The following is a 21,800-nucleotide window of genomic DNA, read 5'->3' on the forward strand; positions in this document are numbered from 1 at the left end:
ATCTGGTTTATTGCCAAAATTGTCCTCGGCACTTTGACGAAAGTAGAACTTGGCCATTTATTGTTGCAGGAGGTGAGCGAGCAGTGAAGCTCAACTGCTGCCCACCCCGTGTCGGGACGCGATTTTCTCACACCTGAAATGCAGCAGAATTGGCCAAAGGACTCCATCGCTCCGCTATGAAAATGAAAGATCACTAATGAGGCAGTAAAAAAAAAAAAAAAAAAAGGGAGGGAGGAAATGGAGGGAAGGAAAATGAAGAGACTTTTAGCAGACGACGGCTTAGCGCTTTTGGGGGAGATCGGCATTTCGGCAAGCGGCTCCGATGAGCACTCGGCTAATTTCAGCCTGGCGTTGAGGGAGTGATGGATGGAGGTAGTTACGAGCACCATGACAGCAATAAAGATGATCCATGCCAACGCTCAGAGAGCTTCACCTGCACATCTTGTTCCTCCACCGCCGCTCTCCCTGCAGGATGCGGGAGACGGGGAAGCACCGCGAGCAAGCACCTGCACCCCTCCAGCACCGCGCAGCCACCCCACGGGCTCTGCTGCAACACTCGCCTGCTCCGTGCTGGGAAGCAGGGTTGGAAATAACCCCAGGATTTAACAAACCATCGCCCCCAGAGCGTGCCCACGGAGGGCATGCCCCAGTCGCAGATGCCCTGGGTTTGGGGGAGCAGGGGGATGCGCGTTGCCAGCCAGCGAGGCGGCCCAAGGGCAGGAGCAGTGCAAGACAAGGCAGCCTTTGTCCAGGGTTCGTCTCCAGGTTTGGAGAGAGCAAAGCCTGGGGACGGTTTGAGGCTTGGCAGGGCAAAGGACATTACAACTTCAGACAAACTGGCAGAGTGATGCAGGGGAGCAGAAAAAGGGGCCCGCTGGCATCTGGTGTGACTGGTGGTCCCTGCCCTTCATTTCGGCTTCCCTCCCTCCCCGAGACGTGCAGTGCTCGGTCTCTGATCAGGGCTGAGGATAAAACAAGCTGAATGCCAAACCAGTCCGGACAAAAAAATAACAAACAATTACAACACTTTCCGACCTCACTTCCTTGGCACCGGTTCATCTTTGGTGGCTTTTGAAGAAGACAGTTATTTCATCTTTCCATCCAAGCTGGCACTAAAAATAAGCTGCTATTTTCCTACAGGTTTCTCAGGTACAAATCGGCAAGAGTGCTTTGTAATTTATTTGAAAGAGTTATTTTCTTTTTTAATCCCCTAAACAGCATTTTCCCCTTCTGCAATGTGCCAAATCTCTAGGATATTTTTTTTTTTTTTTTTTTTTTTTTTTACTTTTAGAAAAGAAATTAATGCATGGAACAAAACGCTGCCACAGAACAAAGCAGAGAGGGTTTGTTTGTCCCCAGCAAAGGAGCCGAGATGACAGACAGACAGCCTTCCGCTGCAGGTACACACCAGATTCGCATTTTTCTCTGTCTTTGATGCCTCAAATTAAAAAGTGGCAGAAGACTAATTAAAAAAATCCTGAGAGCCAGTGGGCTCGCTGCATTCATCCGATGTCTCAGCTGTCACACTTCAAGATTTAACCCTTCGGCTGGGATTTCTCCAGCATAGGTGATACCTGCGGGCGCTCACACCTGGAAGCAGAGTCGCTCTGGGGTTTGGCTGCAGGACAAAGGTTGCACTCACACGGGGCTGGCAGAGGAACAAGGGAGCCTTCCCTGCCGGCAAACCTCCCACCCAAATTCCTGCAGAGACCAAGAGGAGGTAGAGCCCACCCCACGCACCCCCAGCCTTCGTGTCCTGCAACCCCTGGCTCCCTAAAATCCTCCCTGCCCTCATTTTTCACCCGGGCTACAAACAGTCCCTCGCCCGGCGCGTGGAGCTGGGGATGCTGAGAAGGCTTCAGGCTCTATTTATGGCTCTGCAAATGATTCAGCGAGTGACCTCGAGGAGAGTCCTTCCCCCCAGTGTGAGTCAAATCCTGTGCGCGCTTACAAGTGCATCTGCCATCAGCATGAGTGCACTTATCCTGCGCCCGCGCTGGTGTAAATATGAAGAGAACTTGGTTCTCCTCTTCAGTGCTACCCTCTACCCTGCTATAAAATGTGACTCATACTGGCAATTCTCCCAGCGGAAGGTTGTAAGGCTAAATTAATGTGTGCAGAGCGCGTTGAGATGCTGAAAATTGTTTTATGAATGCAGGGTATTAATAATATTAGTGTAGTTACTGTAGAAGAGGAAGGTGATTTAGTGCTATTTGTGCCTGAGAATTGCCATGCACAAAAATGATGCCATTACCATAACGAAGAGGGGGGGGGGGGGGAAAAAAAACATTATCAAGATTTATACGTAGCGAAAGGTAGCAAGGTGTCCTCACAAACTACCTCTTCCTCGTCCCTTGTGATTTGCACACCGGAGTGGTGCCAGGAAGCCCTGCTGGAGACCAGAGCCCCGGTGGGCTGAGTGCTGCGCAGGCATTTGCGAGGGGCAAGCTGCTTCAAAGAGCTGCTAAAAGGCAGTTAGGGGGATGCACATCGCGCAGTGCAGCAGCGCCCTGCTTCCAGCCATGCCCAAGACTCCTGAGCAGGATTTTCCCAGCCCCGAGCATCACCCACGCTGCTGATCCTTGAAACGTCCTCGACGTCTGCCCCAGGGGGGTTCAGAAACCCGCTGAGAAGCAGGCAGGGATGCAGAGCCACTTATTTTGGACAACCTCCAGCAAGGATTTCTCCGAGAAATCAGCGTTCAACACCCGGGCCGAACGCAGAGACGGGGTCTGCCGGGTGCCCACACCTCAGGGATGCTCAACCCAGGCTGCAGGAGCGCCTACGGCTCGGCAGCTCTCGGCTCACGGGCGCAGCTCCTGAAGGTTAACACCAGAACTAAAACCTACCCACATCGCAAACGGGAAGCAGCTTTCTGACCGCAGAAGCCGTAGCAGCTTGCTGAAAGTTGGAGCAAACCACCAGGATGAATCAGCTGGGGAAGTTTGCCCATCAATAACGGAGAGCAGAAGAAAACTGAGCCAGGAGATCCATCTCCTCTTAGCCAGCTGCTTCTGCCCACGGCCTGGGGACTGCAGAGCAAAGAGGAAACGCGAGCTCACATCATGTCAGAGGGGAGCAGCGAGCCGTTATTTATCAAAGCCGAGTGAACAAATGCATTTGCATCCATTAATAGTTCCGTGATCAATTACTGATTAGAACAAACCGCTCCATCCTTCTTGATCTCCGAAGGCTCACTGCTAATTTGGTCTATGGCACATTTCAGCTAATGAAGCCAAGCAAATATGAATCAATCCACTCAGGGAAACAATAATGCCTAGACTTAAAGTGGAAAAGAAAGAATCCTCTTCTTCTCGATATGCTAAATTGATCATCTGTCACTTCTGAGGAGGTTCTTTGGAGTTAAGGGGATATGGCAACGTATCCCGGTACCTAACGGTAGCGGAGGAACAGCCTCGTTCTTAATTATCTCCTGTGGGAAGATGCAAGAAAACAGCACTGTAGTAAACACTTAAAAACTACACACATTAATTTATGCCGGCTGCTGCCTTTGTATTTTGGAACAAGTTGGACTTTTTTTTTTTTCCTAATTGCTTGATGAAACGTCCCATCAATCCTGTCGACACGAATAACGCTGCTCAAGAGCGGCTGCCCACGAGCCACCCACGTGGCAGGGGTGCTCCTAAGGGGCTGCCGGCACAGTGCAGGGTGCTGGGGGAGAGCAGAGGGGAGAGGAGACCCCCACCAGCCCTGGGGGCACTGCACGAGTGCAGCAAAATCACCTTTCTCTGGGTAAACTCCAGCTTTTGAAGCAAAGCCACCAAAACTCTCCCCTCCCTCCCTACACTTCCCCCAGCAGACAGATTCCCATTTAACTCCTTTAATCCTAAAGGAATACCCTTAGCTCTTTTTTCCTCACTTAGAAAGGAAAAAACTAAATAAATAGCTAAAATATCTTAATAAAACCAACAAGGTTTCTGGGTATATTTCTGCACTGCCTTTGAGTACCTCCAATTGAAAGAGGATAATTCATTAACTTAGTGTCTGTATGGTTGAATTATTCCTTATTATTTTGGCTGCAGCTAATTTTTGGCAGCAAGAGTGTACAGGTTTATTGCTTTCTGAAGAAGGTAGACCAGAGCATTCTCCTTGGAAGCGGCCCTGAACTGATTTGTCCTTATTAACGGGATAATTTACTCGGATGCAGGCAGGCCCCCCTGCACTATGGGGCCGCCAGTCCCAGCTCAGGTTAGCACATCCTGATAAGCGGCAGCAGTGGGGTCTGAGCACTGGGAGCAGATCGAGGAAGGTGCGAGGCTCAGACCAACAGGGCTGGTGGGGAAAAGTGATGATCCTGGAGCCCAAAGTGCAGGAGATTCAGCCCTGCAATGCATCCTCCCTCTTCATCCCCCGGGTCACTGTGCGGAGGCATCGTCCTGCCGAGCATCTGCCTCGCTTCGGGACGCTCCTTACAATCCCACATAACAGAAAAATGAATCCTTCAAGTTTTACGCAGCTTTGCTTGACTCCGATTCCGCAGGTTCGCGCTGTGCAGGCAGCCCGTGCCCACAGCCCCGTGCCGGGGGTGCAGCACCAGCTCCACGCATCCAGCCGTCAGCGCCCTCATCCATCACCGCCGCTCGAAGGCAGCCCACGCCGAAGGTCCCAGCTTCATCTCCGGCTGGCTTTCATCCATCAGGCCGCTTCCAAAAACCCACTGAAGGCAACGCAAGGCCCCCTCTGAATGCAGACGGGGCCAGGCGAGCCCAGCTGGAGCTCGGGGTGGCCCGCAGCAAGCAGGCTCACGAGGAAGAACGGCGGCATCCGCACTCCTTACCTGTGCATCATGCTGTCACCGGGAGAGGAGCCCGCAGACTCGCACGTGCACATAACAGAGATGTTGTTTAGCAGCTTGTCAGCAGCTGTAAATTGGCCGAGGAGCGGAGCTGTTTGCATTCTCCACGGGGCTTGAACTGAGAATTAAACAGTGGCAGCAACTGCAGCTGCTGCCTGGTGGAGCAAATCAATTCTCTGCCTCCCTCCCAGCCTGGGTTCTTTGCAGCATCAGCCACATAGGACAACATTAGGCGGAGGCCTTCGGGGCAGGCAGGAAAAGGCAGTGAGAGATCAGGGCAATTAACCTGAAGGGTCCCCAGGGAACAGAGGAAGAAGGAGAAGGGGGTAAAACTCGGGATCCGAGCCCTCCATCTGTCTGCACGCTGCTTTAATTGATCCGGGAGTCAATCAAACCTGCAGAAGCTCTTACTCAGCTCAGCTGAACTCAGCGCAAAGCAAGCAAATAAAGGGCAAAAGGGCAGGGTGGGATCCTCCAGCAGCTCTGCCCATCGCGGATGAGAGGTCTGGCATGGGTAACAAATCGCTCGGCAGACGGGGAAGGCAGGACAACACGGCGTCCTCCCCGCTCACCAGCTGCTTACAGGGTACGCCAAGACCAGGTTTATGAAGACAAATTCAAATAATTCACCTCTGCGCTCAATCTGATGAGGAGCATTTGAGCACACAGCAAGTGCACAGCATCATCCTTCAGTGATTAAACACCTTCAGAAAAGCATCCCAGCAGGGCCGGAGCTGCTGTCCCTGGGGTGGGGGGCACAGGCTCCCGGGGCCAGGGCTTTCAGCCTTCTCCTGACAGCCTCTGCTGTAGCCGCAGCCCTTTACCCTCCCTCCAGCCAGCTCCGGCGGCTGTTCCCTGGGCCAAAAGTAATTAGGAGGAATGGTTTGTAAAGGTGGGCCATCAATAACCCACCTTAAAACGGTGACGCGTGGGAGCCAGGCAGTCCATCACGAGGCAGTGACGGATCGCCCAGCCAGCCGACCACAGAGAGAGGAGTCCTCGGCCACATTAATCATCCCCAATCCCGGGATAACCCCGGAGACCTTGCCAAACATTAGCAACACTTGCCTTCATCCCTGCCCGCTGCTTCTTGCCTTCCCCTTGCTCTTTCTCATCATTAATTTCCATTTTTTTCCATCATTCCAGCACTCCCACGGAGCCTCCCCGGTCCCTTAGGTGAGCCAAAGATGCGGATACAGATGGGAACGGTGCCCGCAGCCCTATTTCCACGCTATTCGGGTGCCCCAGAGCTCGCCCTGCAGAAGCTCAGCGCCGTGCTGGGACGCTGCCCTCCCCAGTGCCCCCCTCCCCGAGCATTCCCCGCATGCAGAAGCACAATCAGCTCGGTGCGGTCGCCTTTTGCTCGGCAACATCTGTTTTGCATGGGCGAGGGAAAAGGAGGCAAGTGGTAAACATCATCTTTATTTTAGAAGGAAGACAAACATTAAAAGCCTCTGCACTGCCCTTTCCAAAGCCCTCTGGCTTTCTGATTTCTCTTCAGAAGACAATCCTGTTATTGCAACCAGCTCCGGGGAGCTGTTTTCTTGTGAGTGGTGCACATGCAGAGAAATTACGCTGCTCCTGAAGAGCTCTTACGTGCATAGAGATGCTCCGTCAATGCCCAGCCTGGATGATTAACCCCAGGCTTTGGCTCTCCCATTCAGGCTGAGACGCTCTGTGGAGGCGTCTGCTTTAGGGAACAGAGCGCGAGACAGCTGCTTCCCCTCCCGCTCCTTCCCTCTTTATGGAAAGGTCGGCGCCAGCACTGCCCAAACTGCACGAGGCTTCCAGGAGACTGCTGAACCCAGCTTGTGACAGGAGAAGGGGGGGGGATGAGGCTGGCTGTCTTTCACAAAGAGAAGCTGGTTTGCCACCTTGTTTTCTAACCGGGAATGGGAAAACGCAGCTGGGTAACAACCTGCAAACGACGCATCCCAATTTAAGGGGCTCAAGACATGGTCAGAGGGGAAAAAGGCATCAGAACATTGTCTACACGTAGGTTTTTTGCCTGGACATCTCTAGATCCAAGGGTATGCCTGCAAGGGAGAGGTGTTCAGGCAGAAAACAATTATCTGCACAGGTTGCCTCTGCCCAGGGGTTTGCCAGTCCCCTCCAGCAAGGGCCAGCCCCTAACCAGGATGCAACCGCACTCTGTGCATCCCCACATCAGCGTCCCCATCCCCACGGGGAACGTACACAGGACAGCCTCAAACCTGGCAACCTCTAGGCACTAAGGACCCCTATAACTGAGGGTTATTGCAAGAGGAAAGGCCACGTAAAAAAAATGCAACAGGTCTGGCTATGCCCCATGCACAACCTCCACGCCTGGACCCGGAGCGGTTCGCAGAGCTCCCAACCTCCCAGGGAAGCATCAGGTTTAGAGATCACTCTGCAGCTAATTCCTTCCCGGAGGAAACATGTGCCTCGCCGAAATAAACATCGCGTCAGCAGCAGATAGAAGCCTGCATCCTGCAATGTGATTCCTATCGGGTTTAATCTCATTCCTCAGGCACCACGCAGCTCACATGCGCCTCCCTCCCCAGCAGAGGATGTCTGCAAACTCCTGCGCGGCTCTGGCTTTGCTTTTTGGTGGGTCCATCCGCACAGAGAAGGATTTTGGGGAGGCTGCAAGCGGTGGTTCGAGCCTGGTATAAACCCTGGGCTGTTTGGCAGAGTATGGGGCAATGGGAAGATCAGCCCCAGTATCCAGATGCTCTGTGCTGTGCTTCTGACACAGGTGCTGGGAACATCTTGTTCCACCACTGCTGGTTGACAAAGATCAGGCAGCATTAGAAGGGATAACTTGGCAGAGCGAACCTCTGAAGCCCGGATTAGTACCCGTGGGTCATCTCCTCCCGGTTCTTAGGGCCGGGATGAGAGGAACAATCGGATCATTAGCGGTGCTCTCTAATTGTGCCGTGATGAAAGTAATCAGTGCCTGACGCCTCCTGAGCACCAGGAGCAGGGGACAGGCTGCTCTGCTCAGCTCCACGCCCCCAGCGCAGAGCAGCCCAGGACCTGTGCTGACACCAAGCAGCCTCTCTGCCCCCAGATTCCTGCATGCCGAGCCACAGCCTGGTGTTATTCCTGTCCTTACTTACTTCTAGCCTAAAGAGGCAGAGCAGCTCTTCATCTCCATCCCAGGAGGAATCCTCAAAGGCGAAGAATTTGAGGAAGAAAGTGTTTCTTTTGTTGTAGCTACATTTGGCACCAATCTTCCCTTTCAGGTGCTCCAGAGATTGATTTCTGCATCATCCGTCTCTCGCTCAGGTTTCTGGCCCGGTAATACCACAGCACAAACTACAGACAGGTTACAGCAGTGCTCGACAGGAAACACCATTAGGGAGCGGGATGTGACAGCTGCCTTCCTGCTGCCTGCAGCTGCTGCCTGCCACCCAGAGCATCTCCAGCAGCGGAGCCACAGCGAGATAAAAGTTACAAGGCTCGGAGCAAGGCAGCATTGCCGAGCTCCTCGCTCCAACCGCTGGCGTGCTGATCCGCAGACCTGCCCAGGCAGACGGCAGCTCCTCCTGCTCCTCTCCTTGGGCAGAACTGCAAGAGTCTAAGCGAGGGCAAGTCCGGTGGGCGGCTCAAGATGATATTTAAATAGAGAATGGGGATGTGCACGTCTGTACCCACACTGGATTTAATCTTATTAACGAGAAGCGCGCAGCGGTACCCCCTGCCAAAAGCTGCAGTGAAACCTGGGGTTATTTCAGCTCAGGGCCATCCCGCTGACCCCAAGTGAGGTGGGGGCACCGGTGCCTGGCCCCGTCTTCCACCAAAAGCATCCCCCAAAGCAATCACGGACACCCAAACCATACGACGGTGCCACATCCAAGCCAGCACCCTGAGCAGATCCAAAACCCGAGCCAAGATTCAGACGAATCCATCCCTCGCCAAGCCTTGCCAAACCCCTCCGCCCTCAAGCTGGGCACCCCTGGATTTCGGGAAGGATGGAAACAGTCCCAAAATAAGGATGGAGGAGCCAATTTCCCCACTGAAGGATCCCCCGGGCAGAGGGAGGCTCCTGCACGACCGACTCCTGCCCCCTAGCGCTGCTGCAGCCCCGGAGGAGAAGGGAGAGAAGTCAGGAGAACCGCCTCGGGTCGGGGCTTTGAGGAAAAAGCCTCCGAGGAGGCCAGGGAAGTCAGGCAGGGGGGCAGAGGTCGGAGGAAGAGGGTCTTTGCGCCGATGTGAAGCGATGTTGTACTGGGGACGGAGAACAGGGGCTCTGTCTCTGCCCCTTGGCGGTGCAGGATGCGACCCGAAGGCAGGGGCTGTCCCGACCCGGGTGCCCTCCTGGGGAGCACGTTTGATGTGGGGGCAAGATGTGCCTGGAGGAAAGCCAGACACCAGCCCCCGAGGCAGGATCCCAATTTCTGCTCACCCCCCAAGAGCCCTTACACAGGGCTGGGACCAGGGAGGCCACAGACCCAGAGTGGGGAGGACCCTGCACACTCCTGCCCCCCTTCAAAGTCCCCTTGTCCTGGGCACAGCTCCAGCTCTGCGGGGTTGTTGGCTGCAGCCCCCATCCACCTCCCGTCCTCAAGCCCTACAGGTCCCCTACAGGTCCCGCTCACCTCTCCCCATCCACCCCAAACCCACCCAAACCCCCCTTCCCCATAACCACAGAAATCCATCGGTCCTTCAGCTGCAATGCATCACCCAGAGATGCGTTGGAGAACTGTGCTCCCCAGGACAGGGGGCTGCACCCCTGCACCCCTCTGATTTCCCCATGGTGAAGCTCCCAACCAGTGCTCCGTGCTGCTCGGCTCCTTCCCTCGTCGCTCCCCACCACCGCCACCTTGGCAGAGCGTTTCTCCGAGTGCTTTCGCTGCGACAAGCGGAACCATTAGGCAAATTTGTTATTGACTGGTTCATATTAGACTACTTTTTTCATACTTTCACGGCAACACGACTAATAAAAATGCACTTTCTGGATTTATGGGTTCGTAAAGCTGCTTTCGTGTACCTCGGGGAATCAGGGGATTAGAGCTGTATTAAACATCTCCAGTGAAAATGCCACTCAGGTGAAAAAGGGGAGGGGAAAGGGGGGGAATTCAAGGGCAAGGAACAAGTGAGAGCAAACCCGGCAAAAAATATGGTTTTAATATATTATCTAAAGAATAAAAAGCTCATAAAAAGTTATCGCCAGGCAGGAGGAATTCATAATATCACCGCTTGCGAATTCTGCCTGGGAACTTCCTCCATGGATGAGAGTCATTAAGTTAAAGCAAGACAGCAACGTGCAGCCTACCTGGATGGAGGGAAGGAAGGAAAAGGGGGGGGGGGACGTGGGGTCATTAGCAGGAATCCTTCCTCCCTCCAGAAAGAAATTAACGCATATCAAAAGCGGGAGCAGTTTCCCATGCGGCTGGAGGGTCTCTGGGGGATCTGGGTCTGGGCTGGGAGAGGGAGCAGAGCGATGACCTTGCACAGCAGTGACAAACTGCCTCAGGTGTCACCAGGGATTACGCAGAGCTGCAGCCCGTTTGAAGTCGGCGTGACACCTCATCTCGGAGGTTTTGTCTTGTACTTGAGATAATGTCGCTAGTGGAAGTTACCTAATTCCAAATATCTCAGACTTGCGGCCAAAAAAGTCAAAAGGGGAAAAAAAATAAAGAGGAAGTTGTTAAAGGCCTCTTTTTCACTAAGCAATCACTTAGTGAAAAGTCATCAATACTGAGGCGTCTTCACAGAGCCTTTGATCCCAGCAAAACTGCTCTTTCCACTCTGGTTAAAAAAAAAATAAATTCAAGCTATGCCTCTGTAGGTGATCTGACCATCAATTCCGAGGAGTTAGTCACGCTTTATGCTGATATGAGAGCAGAACCTACAGCGCTCACTACAAAGTGCTTTAGGATCTGTTACCAGCAGAGCTAAGCTATTGAGTTTCTTTATTTTTTTCAGCGAGATTTAGCAAAAAGTTACTGCTTTTTCAAGCCCTTTCGGGCCCGAATCTACCATCAGTGACACAGCCCCACTCTCCCAAGCAAGGAGGGTCCCTGCCCTGTGCCCACCTCCGGAGCAGGGGCCAGCCCCTGCGTTTCAGTGCTGTTTTCTCCTCCTTTCTTTGGCAAAAAGCCTTGGAAGAAGTTGCCCTCAGCAACCACTCGGTTTACAAACGCCACACTCTCGAGACATCTGAATCGGGGGTATACATTGCCGTAATTAATCCTCCGGGGGCACTAATGGCATCAGCAGCGCTGCCGGTGTTAAGTCAGCTGCTGCTGAGCAGCCTGTGTTATCCAACCAACAGACATTTCACACCCAGCAAACATCCCTCGCGATGGGCGCCGCTAAACAGACCGTAAATCTGCCCCCGCCTCCCCACACGCACGTGGACGAGCACACAAGAGTACATCCCAAAGCAGAGCCCTGTCCTGCACCCTGCTTCAACCAAAATTGGCGTTTTTCTCCTCTTTTTCTCCATCCAGGGAGGTGACAGGTTTTGCTGAAGTCCCTGCGAGCTCCTTAGGGGGTGACCTCGGTTGCAGGCTGCTTATCCCCAACACACCCATAAGAATATAAAATCACTGCTCCACCACCAGCACAGCTGTGCCCAGTGGCTGAAGGAGTTGCTTCTCTACAGAAAGTCTGATGCTTATCAAGGAACAAGCACCATTTTCCTCAGGCACCCCTGGATTCTGGGTCCGTGAGGGTGCCAACGCCATCGTTTTACTGGGATATTTTCCCAGCCAGCGAGCGCCTCGGCAGCGATCCGAGCACAGCCCTCCTCGCACGCCTGTGTGCACAGCTGGGTACTCGCAGAGCTTTCCAGAGGTGAGCTGAGGCTCAGCAGGCCCTTCACAGATCCCAGCTGGGTGTCTTCCTTTGCCTTCACCTGCGAGAAGCACTGTCACAGCACTACAAAGGCTGCCCTAGCAAGCTGCAGGACGCAGCAGGACCGCCAGCCCCGCTGTGCACTGTGATCTCCCGGAGAGCCGCGGCTCCCCACGTCCTGTGGATGAGAAGATTCCCTCGTTCTGTCTTTTTAGAGACAGAGCACAAACAAAAGACCATACAGTGCTTAAACCCCACGGTATAATAAGCTCTATGATGATGAAAAACGGAAAAAAACAGTAATATATGTGATAGCAGGTGAGAAACATGCCATCTTAGCTCAGTTAATATCACTTATGTGTATGACAGCCCTATCATAGCAGCCACAATAAGATGAACGATAGGAGAGATCAGTAAATATTATCTTCCTCCTGCAGAAAGGGAGCGCGAGTCCCAGAAGCATTTAAGCAGTTTGCCAAGCCCCAAAAGAGAAAAACCTGATGCAGGGTTAGCAAGAAGAGCTTCCCAGAGCACACCGCTGCATCCAGCTCCTCCGCGCTCCCCCCACCACACGGCTACAGCTCAGTTTTACAGCAGGGAAAGAGAGGCTCGAGCAGGGGGCTGCAACAGCCACCTACGTGGCTGCTGTCAAGAAGCGTCGTGCGTTTTTTTCTCATTTATCTGCTCCCCAACTGCACATTAAGAAAGTCCTCGCCTGGCCCATCTGCAGGGACCAGACTGTGCAAAGGGAGGAGCCTTCCCCCATTGCTTCCAGGAGGGGCAGGATGCTTAAATAGCTTAATTAAAGCTGATCCTGAGCTCGAGATCAAGAATTGTCATGCTTAAATACCTTCAAGAGCTGATCCTAAGCTCTTGAGATCAAGAACTGCCTTGTGTTTACGTGCAGCCTTGCCCTGGTGGGTTATTGTGAAGGAGACCTCCAAACGGTGCAAGGCTCCGCAGCAGTGTGTGAACACACGGCAGCGTGCAAGCGGAGGGTGGTCGTCCCCTCGCTGGTGCGGGCACTTTTTGGAGGTCACAGGAAGGGAACGGCCATGGCAGATGCACCGGAGCTATGGATTACGTTAAGGGAGACTTTGTCAGCTGTTGGAAACAGGGATCTATTTTAATGGCACAGCGCTGTTTTACACGGAGCACCCAGCTCAAGCACGTCAGTTATACATACACAGACACAAAACACAGTGGATTAAAAATCACTAGGGTATTGATTTTCATGTTGCAGGCCACAAAAGCCTATCTGGAATGGGAATTAATATCTCCCTGCCCAACTGTGCTGGTGTCAGGTGTGTTCCAGCGCACAGGGGAAGGGCCGGGTCCTGTCCCCAGCTCTGGCCACTGATGGAGAGGGTCCAAGACATCAGCCACTGCTCTGACATGGGGCAGCAATCCCCACGGCTCTATGCTTTTGAAAAAAACACCTTGGATTTGCAAAAACCCTGGTCTGCACGTGGAGACAGGCAGAGAGCTCCCAGGCCTTTCACACACTGGTGAGAGGCAGGCGAATGCCAAATGCAGCGATAAAAATTGCAATATGCAAATAATTTTCATCAACTACAGGCAATCGGCCGTGCTGCCGCTCGTGCCACAATTTTCTTCAACTTCCAAAATAGTTTTCTCGAGCCTCTCATTTTCTTTCCACAATTACCTTTTCTTCGTGACAATCAGATACTTGCAAACAATCATCCAGAGGACTCAGGAAAGAGCTATGCTAAACGCAGGGTTGTAATAAGAGAAATTTCTTGTTAAAATATTACATTGCTTTTCAGGCATGTACAATGCCACTGAGAAATTTTTTTTAATGCAGCAACACACGCAGTCCAGGATTACAGAGAATCAAATTTTGCTCTCCAGATTACCGTAGTATTGCCAGACAGAATCCCTCCGTGTATATGTTCTGGTTTATAGCCCAATTACCCTGGTAATACCTTTCCTCTGGACACACATTTAACTGTTTCTGAAGCCTTAAAGTCGTACCGTGCTACGATTAGGTAAAGACAATTCTATTTCAGGACTTTGGTAGCGACGTGCATTTTAAGTACAAGTCTTAAATGCTTTCTCACCAGATGGAGTTTGCTTGCATTGCCAGGTAGGAGGGTTTTACCGAGCATTATTTTAACTAACACCGAACCTATTTGAGTCCCTCACTGCTGTAAAACATGCTGCAGTTCGTTCCTGTGCATCCCCCTCCTGCCTTGGTGGCAGGACCCAGCCGGGCACCATAACCCTGCCCCGAGCACAGCTGCAAGCGCGCTGACCCAAGCATCCCTGGCACAACAGCAGCCACTTTGCTTGGGAGATGCATTTTCCTGCTGTTTTCCCTTCTTTATCCTAAGCAGGCCATTGAACCTCTCCACTACTGGCATTTAATCACAGGTCTTGAAAGCCTTTGTGGGTGTTAAACCTCCATCACTGTTCATAAAACCAGGGAGTCAGAGCTATTTGCCACTGGGGGGATAAGTACAGAGGAAGGAGAGCTGCGCAGACCCAGACAACAGCACACTGAAGATAAAGACGATGGAAACTCCGACTGTCTCCATTGACTGGCAGGGAACTTCCACGAGCTTTTCAGAAGAGAGAGGACTTTGCCTCCGGGAGCTCCCTTCGTCAGCCTCGCAGGCAGGAGGGGAGGCTCTGCTGGTTTCTTCCGGATTAAAAGGGCTGCTATTGCCTCCTGGAGGTGCCTGAACAACTGTGTTTAGAAACAGCCTCCCTCCGCCACACATCTTCCCTCTTCCTCTGCTTCAAAAGGGAGGGAGAGGGCAGGCTGCTGATGTTCACCGAGCAGGGACTTGGCCTCCCTTTTGGAGGACGGCTGCCCACTGGTAGCTCCTGCTGGAGCCCGGCCTTTTTCCTACAGAAGTTGTTCTGCCTGGGATTCAGTTACACTTCCCAAACCCTTTCATGCTTTCTGGGAGGATAAATCTCAAACTGCAGCAGCCCCAAGATTTCAAACCTTTGCCCCAGGATTTCAGCTGTCACACAAATGCGAGGGGACAGCCAGCACCGTGCAGAAAGCCACCCTAGGGACTCGAGCCCAAAGCATCCTTCAGGCACCGAGCAGAGCTCATGCCTGTCCCAGCAGCTACCACCAGGCTCCCAAGCTCAGCCCGAGCAGCAGCAGAGCTCCACCACACCACCACGTGCTGCTCCAACCCAGCACTCATCCAAACGCTGACAGATTGATGGGGCTGGAAAGGAGAGGGGTAGGAGCACCCGGAACGCAATGTTGAGAGATCAATACAAGAAACGTCGTACTGATAACTTTCTCATTATTTCCACGTTACTGTAATTTCACGTAAACTTCTCACCAACACCGCTCCTGCCTGCCTCTACACTTGTTCTGAGCTGGATCTGCCCCCCAGTGATGCTAATAATGGCTTCCGGATCATTTTTATTCATTTTGTGTGTTTCACTCACAGTACTTCATGTGACTTATGTATCCCCTGAAGCTCATATTTCTACTTGAATTGCAGGGCAAGTAGTGGGTTTTAACATTCTGACTGCACACACATTCTCCTCTCCCTCAAAATGAAAGATCATTTGAACTTTGAATTGCATTAGCATGACATTTTTCTACTAAATTACCCTGGCTGCACTCAGTCTGAAAAGAAAACCCCCCTTTTAACTTTGTGTAGGTTATGCGAACGTCTAAACACCAGAGGCAATGCACAGGGGATAGAAGAGGACGGGAAAGGCCTGCAGCACCACTTGGCATCCTCGCCCCAGGAGAGGCAGAGGCCATCTGCAAGTCCTCCAGGTCTTAGCCAGGGTTTACCAGACCTCTTCCCAGAACAGGCTGGGAGCACCGAGGTCTGAACATCACTCACCAGCAGCCCTGCTGCTAGCACAGCTGGGATGGATTCATTTTCACTCTCCAGGAGTGAAAGACTGGCTTCTGCAGGACACCCACCCCTTGCACACTCCTCCTGGGCACTGCAGAATTACCAATGTAAGCATCACCAATATTTTGAGTCTCTTTTTAAAGCCCACTACATGAACAGCATATCTAGTGGTTAAAAATAAATAAATCCCTGCTCTCCCTGGGTTGCAGGATGCCAGACCCCACTCAGAGACCTCCATACACATAAGAAATAGGATGGGATCCAATACTCAGGGTAAGCTCCAGTCATTTTTAAGACAACCTTGTGCTATCAACAGGTAAACAGTGTTTTAGGCCTGCAGAGACACTCCTGCTGCCTGTGCCACCTCAGCTCACAGCCGGGTTTATCCCCCACCCACCAGTGGTTTGATGGTGTGATTCGCACATTTGCCTACCTCAGCTTGCACTGAGACCCCTTTTTCACACCCAGACAGGCTCCTCGCAGGGTGAGGCTCCTGGCTCTGCAGACCTCTGCCTCTCCCATTTACAGGCAATGCATTTCCATCTGAAGAGGAATTTAAAAACTATTAGTCAGGGAACATAGCAGATAGTAACTATAGCAATGCATCACTCACAGCATGGTAATTACACACCACCGGGTTGCCTGTAAAAGCTGGTCTACCTGGCAGAAAATGGCAGTAATCAGCCTATTGGCAGCAGACAATACAGCATCATTTGTAATTCTTATGGCTGCATGTTCTTCGTTTCACAGGGGCTGGATGCTAATCAATGAGTTGCCATGGTTACCCGACATCCACGGCCATCAATACACAATGAGATGCAAGGAAATTAGAGGGGCTTTCAGGCACCACTGCTGGGGGGACCCTGCTGGCTGCAGCCTCACCCCCCCCTCCCGACACCGTGCCAGGGGTTGGAAGCTCAGAGCTGGGGCAGATGGTTTGAGCTCTGCTCCTGGCTTCTCCTCAGTGACCGAAGTGACACAGCAGCAAGAAGCCAACTTTTTGTTCTGAACAAAGCCATCCCCCAGCCCCGGGCACTGAAGAGGGTCCCTAGGAGAGGATGAGGGTGGCAGAGCCAAGGCATCGCCACGGAAAGACGAGGGGTGCCTCCTAAGAGGGAGCAAGGCATGGCCTCCATCCTGCAGCCTGAGGCTGGAAAATGGAGGAACAAGGACTAAGTGACAAGGCCAATGTCCCACGAGGAATCAGGAGCAGTAGGCAGCACAGCCTGCCCCTACTGAATGCCAGCCCACAGGCTTGGCCAAAGTCAGAAATAAAACCTGCCCCAGCATCAGAGGTGTTTCATCCGAGGCAGGCTCGAGTTCCCAGGAATAGCAAGGCTTTTTGCTAATAACCTAATTACTTTAATATGCAGCAGCATTAAAAAAAGAAAATGACATTTGAAGTTTGCGAAATGCAAGTCAAGTTATGAATCAATTCCTTCAAATGTTCTTATTAAAGTAATTAAATCACCTGTTGCATGCTGGAATCTCCTGGGAAACCAGGAGAGCTTTTCCTCTCAAGGGGCTCATAGAGGGGGCCTGCTATGGGCACACAGCACCCAAACGCCTGCTCAGGGTGCTGCTGGCCACAGGGTGAGGGGTCCCAAGCCACACACGAGCACCAGGGAGCCCCCCACTCAGTGCAGCACCAGCCACGTGCCACTGAAGGGCCATCCAAGCTTTTTGAAGAAAGCCTCTCGATAGCAGCGAGCCTTCTCTGAAGGCACCGGAAGGATTATCGCATGCGGCACCGCCTTTGTGTTTGTGTACAGCCACACAAAGGGGACGCTGAGCCTCAGATGCTCTTTCTGTTCGTCTCCGTTCCCTCCCTGCTTGAATGCACAGGCACATCCACGGCGACTTAAAAGAAGTGTCCACGGGGATTTCACAGGCCAGGCACACCAAGTTTCATGGATGAAATGAGATAAGCAGGGCAGCAACAACACCGAGGGGCAGGCCGCCTGCTGATTACAGCAGGACACGGGCCTTAGGACCAGCAGGCCCTGGCCGAGCATAAAAAACATCCTGAGCAGACTGTAGAAGAAAAGAGACACCACTGTGGTTTAAGGCTGGATGATCCCCTTTTACGTGCCATCATCTCCAAGCTAATGTGAAGGACAAGCTCCAAGAAGCTGCTTGCCATGCGTTGGCATGAGAAAAGCCAAGAGCAGAGCCCAGCGCAGGGCCGTGCTGCTTTACGAGCACCAGGCCCAAACCACGCACATGCAAAATGCATGAGCTCCGGCTATTAGCAGCACTGCTCTCAGGTGGCTCTCAGCAGGTCCCCTGGCACAGGATGAGGTTTGTTGATGTGCAGTAACACACACGGTAAACACATTTTAGTATGCATGAGAAGTAGGACCACAGCCTCTCAAGGAGAGGGCCAGGATGGGCAGAGGGAAGCTGACTGGGCTGCCCTCGGAGCCCCAGCTGTGCCCACCAAGGGCCTCTCTTTCCCCTGGCTTAAACAGAGTCTGTCCCAGCTGCTCAGGGTTTCAAAAGGGATTTTTCTTCCCTCCCTCACAGTGTTTGCTACAGGTACATAGGTCCCAGATCCCCAAAACTCTACAAAAAAAGAGCAAAACGGGAAGACCAGCACCGACATTCGGATCTAAGCACATACCTGCTCCTGTTTGCTCATCCCACAGCCAATTCCCTCTCTCGGCACAGGAGCATTTTGGCTTTTTCTCCAGGGCCTGAAGCACTTCCCCCCTGGGGGTTGTGTCCCTGAGGACCCCTGCAGGGCTCCCTTACCCACTCCTGTGCCCACCCACCTGGAAAGGGCACAGCGTCTCCCGCAGCTGGGGGCAAACAACTTCTTCCTTGCCTTTTTTATTGTTGATTTTTTAGAGTGAGATTATTAAAAAAAAAACTGGCGGTAGGGACGCTTCCAAACGGCACCAGCAGCCTCTTGTGGGCACAGCGAGTCCTGCAGCAGGAGCCGGTGCCGCCTGCAGGGAACCAACCCAGGTCAGACAGGGAAGGTTTGGACAGGGAAAGGCAGTGCCCTCAGCTCCAGGTGTAAAAACTAATAAACATAAAACTACAGAGCTAACCGTTCACAGGATGACTACATTATGAACCATCGGCAGGATGACTACATCATGCTCAACACACAGATGTGATGCAATGAACCAGGAATTACATGTAAAAGACCTTGCATTAGAAGGGCTTCACCTGACAAAATCACCTGGTGACTAAGTAATTACAGCAGCTTTCCGACAAGCCCCCTCCCTCTCTGTTGCACAGCCTCAGCTGAGCACTGATTTAAGTCACTCGGCACAGATAAGGCAGGTGATCTTGTCAGGAATCTCATTCTTCCCTCTGGTATCTGCTGCTCAGGCACAGCTGTGATGTTATCTCTCAGCACAGACCACTGAAACCAGCTGCACCACAGCCTGCTCCGGGCTAGCCAGGGACTTACTCAGAGCACTGCCTTTCATTTGCCTCCTCTTATTAAGCACAGTATAGACACAGCAAGAGATGGCCCACAAACACATTAAGGGCTATGTAGATGAGAAGGGGGGGGGGGGGGAATATTTTGCCAAAACCATCCAAACCCAAGACCTGGGCCAAAGCCAGCAGCATAATCCCCTCATTTCACAGCGGGCAGAAAATTGCTAAATCCCACTCCCTCTCCTGCCTGTTCCCACCTCCACAGCCCCACATCATGATCTTCTCAGCTTTGGCTTCTTAATTCAGCTCTTCAAGAAAGACAGACGCTCCAGGAAGACACAGATTGCAGCACAGCAAGCAGTAGTTGGAGGTTTCAAGGAGAAGGATCAGGTCAGGGAGGAAACCCAGACCTGGAGCTGCAGGAGCCCCAGCAGCGCCATCACAGCCTGGGGACAAGCCCAGCAGGGGGCCATGCCCACTCTGAGCCCAGTTTCTAGCAAAAGTCTCAGGTCTGCCCTCTGCCAGGGCTTCCCCACCATTTAGCAGCTGGAGGCACACAGCTGCCAAGCACAAGCAAGCAGGCCAAGCATCCCTCTTGCTCCAGAAACCTCACATCCCCCCTTGCTTTTCAGAAACAAACGCTCCACTGAGCCACAAGTGCAGCAGATCTTTTTCCAAGGGCATTTGGCATGGCCATTTCTCCTACATTTCACAAAGAAGACAACCACCAGGCTACAGGCTGGGCTACAGACCACCACTTGCAGCACAGCTGTCCCACACCACCCATCCCCAGCTTTGGGGAGCAGCCAACAAGAGGGTTTGCATCACTCCTGCTTCATTCTTTCCCCTTTCCTAAGCCCTCAGGTAGCTCTGTGCCTGGGGACCACTGTGTCCTGTCCCAGGAGGAGCAAGCACAAGGCACACGATAATCCTGTCCCCGTCTGATTTAGTGCAACCAGCTAACCCCAGGAGAGAACCCAGGCACGCATGCACTTACCTGGTCTGCAGACTGCCACAGTCCCATGGGTTCCTGCTCATCCACCTGCAGCAAAACCCTTGGTGCTCCTAGGGAGCCCTTTTATGGGCTTCCCCCACCTGCTTGCACCACCCTCAGGTGCTCCCCAAGTGCCAGGAATCCACTAATTGCCCTCTGCTCCCAATTAACCCTTTCATGTTTGCCCTGGGGTACCCGCACGCCCATGGCTCTGCTTTTGTGGGCGTCCCTCCCAAAAAGCAGCTCGCACACAGAGGCCAATGCTGCTCTGACTGCTGGGGTGGGCTCATGGGGGGAAGATGGCCCTTCCTTACAACCTGTTGGGCCTCAAGACCGATATTTGGGCAAAGTTATTTTCAGTGGATGTGCAAAGCCTGCCTCCCCAGCCAGGCTTAGCTTAAATCAACGTAAAACTGGTTTAAACTACTCTGGAGGAAAGAGAGAGAAGAATAGCTGCTTCGGGTCTTGTTCTGATTTAGTGAAACCAGTTTATATTTGTGTTTATGCAGGGCTTGCCTCAATAAATCCCTGGATTACTGCCTGCGTTTATAAGTGATTTAAGTTGGTTTAAGGGATTCTAGCTTGTGATAGTGTAGCCAAATTGGTAATTCACACCAGGGCAAAATAAATAAGCAAATGGCAGAGAAGGGCTCTTAGACCATGCTGACACTGATTTCCTGTGCACTGCCTCCTGCTCCTCCCTGCTTCTCACGCACAGCCGTGCTGAATCCCCCAGACCATCCCTGTGGGGCCTTTTAACCCAGTTCAAACATCCTGTATTGGAGCTTGCACAGAGAGCTGGGGTCAGCCGAGGCCCAGAAAGTGCTGTGAAGCCCCCCAGGAGCCCAGCACAAGGCAGGACGTGGGGTCCAGCCGTGGAAGCAGGCAAGGGGAAATATTTGGGCACCAAACAAGCAGATCTCCATTCCCCTTGAACGATCACTGCTGTTGCCTCATCTCTGCTAAGGTCTGAGCACTCCTGAACCGGGACTGTGCTGGAGCAGAGACAAGGTCTGAGTCACGATTTAAAATAAAAACTTCTCTAAAAATACTTCCTGGCAGCGACTCCCTCCAGCACGTGGCAAAGTAACCCTGCACCCTCCGGTCCCGACCCAAATCTCAGCCCAGGTGCTTTGGAGCTCCATTTCGCGGCAGGGCAGACATAGCGGGCACGGAAAGCCCCTTCCCCATTCCAATGCAGCTCCCAGGTCTGGGTCCTTCCCATGCAGACCCCCTCTCGCTGCTGGGTGCCCCTGGTCCCCTCGCCCTCCTGCCGAGGGTCCAACATCTCTGTGGGACCGAGCCCTGGTCGGCTGCTCCCGCTGCTCTAATTGCATATCTGCGAGGTGGAGAGCTGCTGTAACCACAGCCCTGGCACGCTATAAAAGCAAACAGAGAGCCGTATGTGATCATTATGCAAAGGACTCGCTCCTTTATGGGGTTTGGATTATAGTTTGTAATATACGAAGCTAAACTGCAGAGTGCGTTTGGTTTTATGGGCGCCATAAACCCGAGCAGCTGGGAGGGAGCGAGCGAGCCTGGCAGCAGTATGGGGGCTTCTCATACCCATCACGGGGCAAGTGGTGCCGGGAAAACCCCAAAATGGGGATTGTGTCTGAGCCCCTTTGCCAAAGGGCTGCCCAAGCAAGCACTGTGCCAGGGTATGGGGTGAAGGAGCTGGGCAGCACCACCAGAGGAGCCACATGTCCCACCCTGGCTCTTGTGTGGAGCAAAAGTGCACGAGGAAGGGAAAGGGCACGGCTTCCCTGTCTTTTTTGTGGGGTGAATATTCCCCAGGGCAGAGCCCAGGTGCCCAGGAGGCTGGGGAACCCCCCAGTTATGGAGGAGGGTGCCTGTGGTGTCAGCCCCCCTCACCCCGGCTGCAAATCTCTTCTTTTCTTGTGGTAATTGCCAATGCTCCCACTGCCGTGAAAATCAAATTACT

At 52.8% G+C, this 21,800-nt stretch overlaps 1 long non-coding RNA gene across 3 annotated transcripts; it reads right to left on the minus strand.

The window, feature by feature from the left end:
• Positions 1–238: 238 nt before the first annotated feature.
• LOC121060328 lies at positions 239–19,902 on the minus strand. Of its 3 annotated transcripts, none has more exons than XR_005814785.1 (3): positions 19,859–19,902; positions 15,899–16,008; positions 239–1,618 (listed from the first exon to the last, which is right to left on the minus strand). It is a non-coding gene; the product is annotated as an uncharacterized LOC121060328 (long non-coding RNA). The 3 variants fall into 3 exon arrangements; XR_005814784.1 differs by lacking the exon at positions 239–1,618 and adding an exon at positions 2,389–3,433; XR_005814783.1 differs by lacking the exon at positions 239–1,618 and adding an exon at positions 11,855–14,362.
• Positions 19,903–21,800: the final 1,898 nt, after the last annotated feature.

The sequence above is a fragment of the Cygnus olor genome, chromosome 27 (genome assembly GCF_009769625.2).
Source record: "Cygnus olor isolate bCygOlo1 chromosome 27, bCygOlo1.pri.v2, whole genome shotgun sequence".
NCBI lineage: Eukaryota > Metazoa > Chordata > Aves > Anseriformes > Anatidae > Cygnus > Cygnus olor.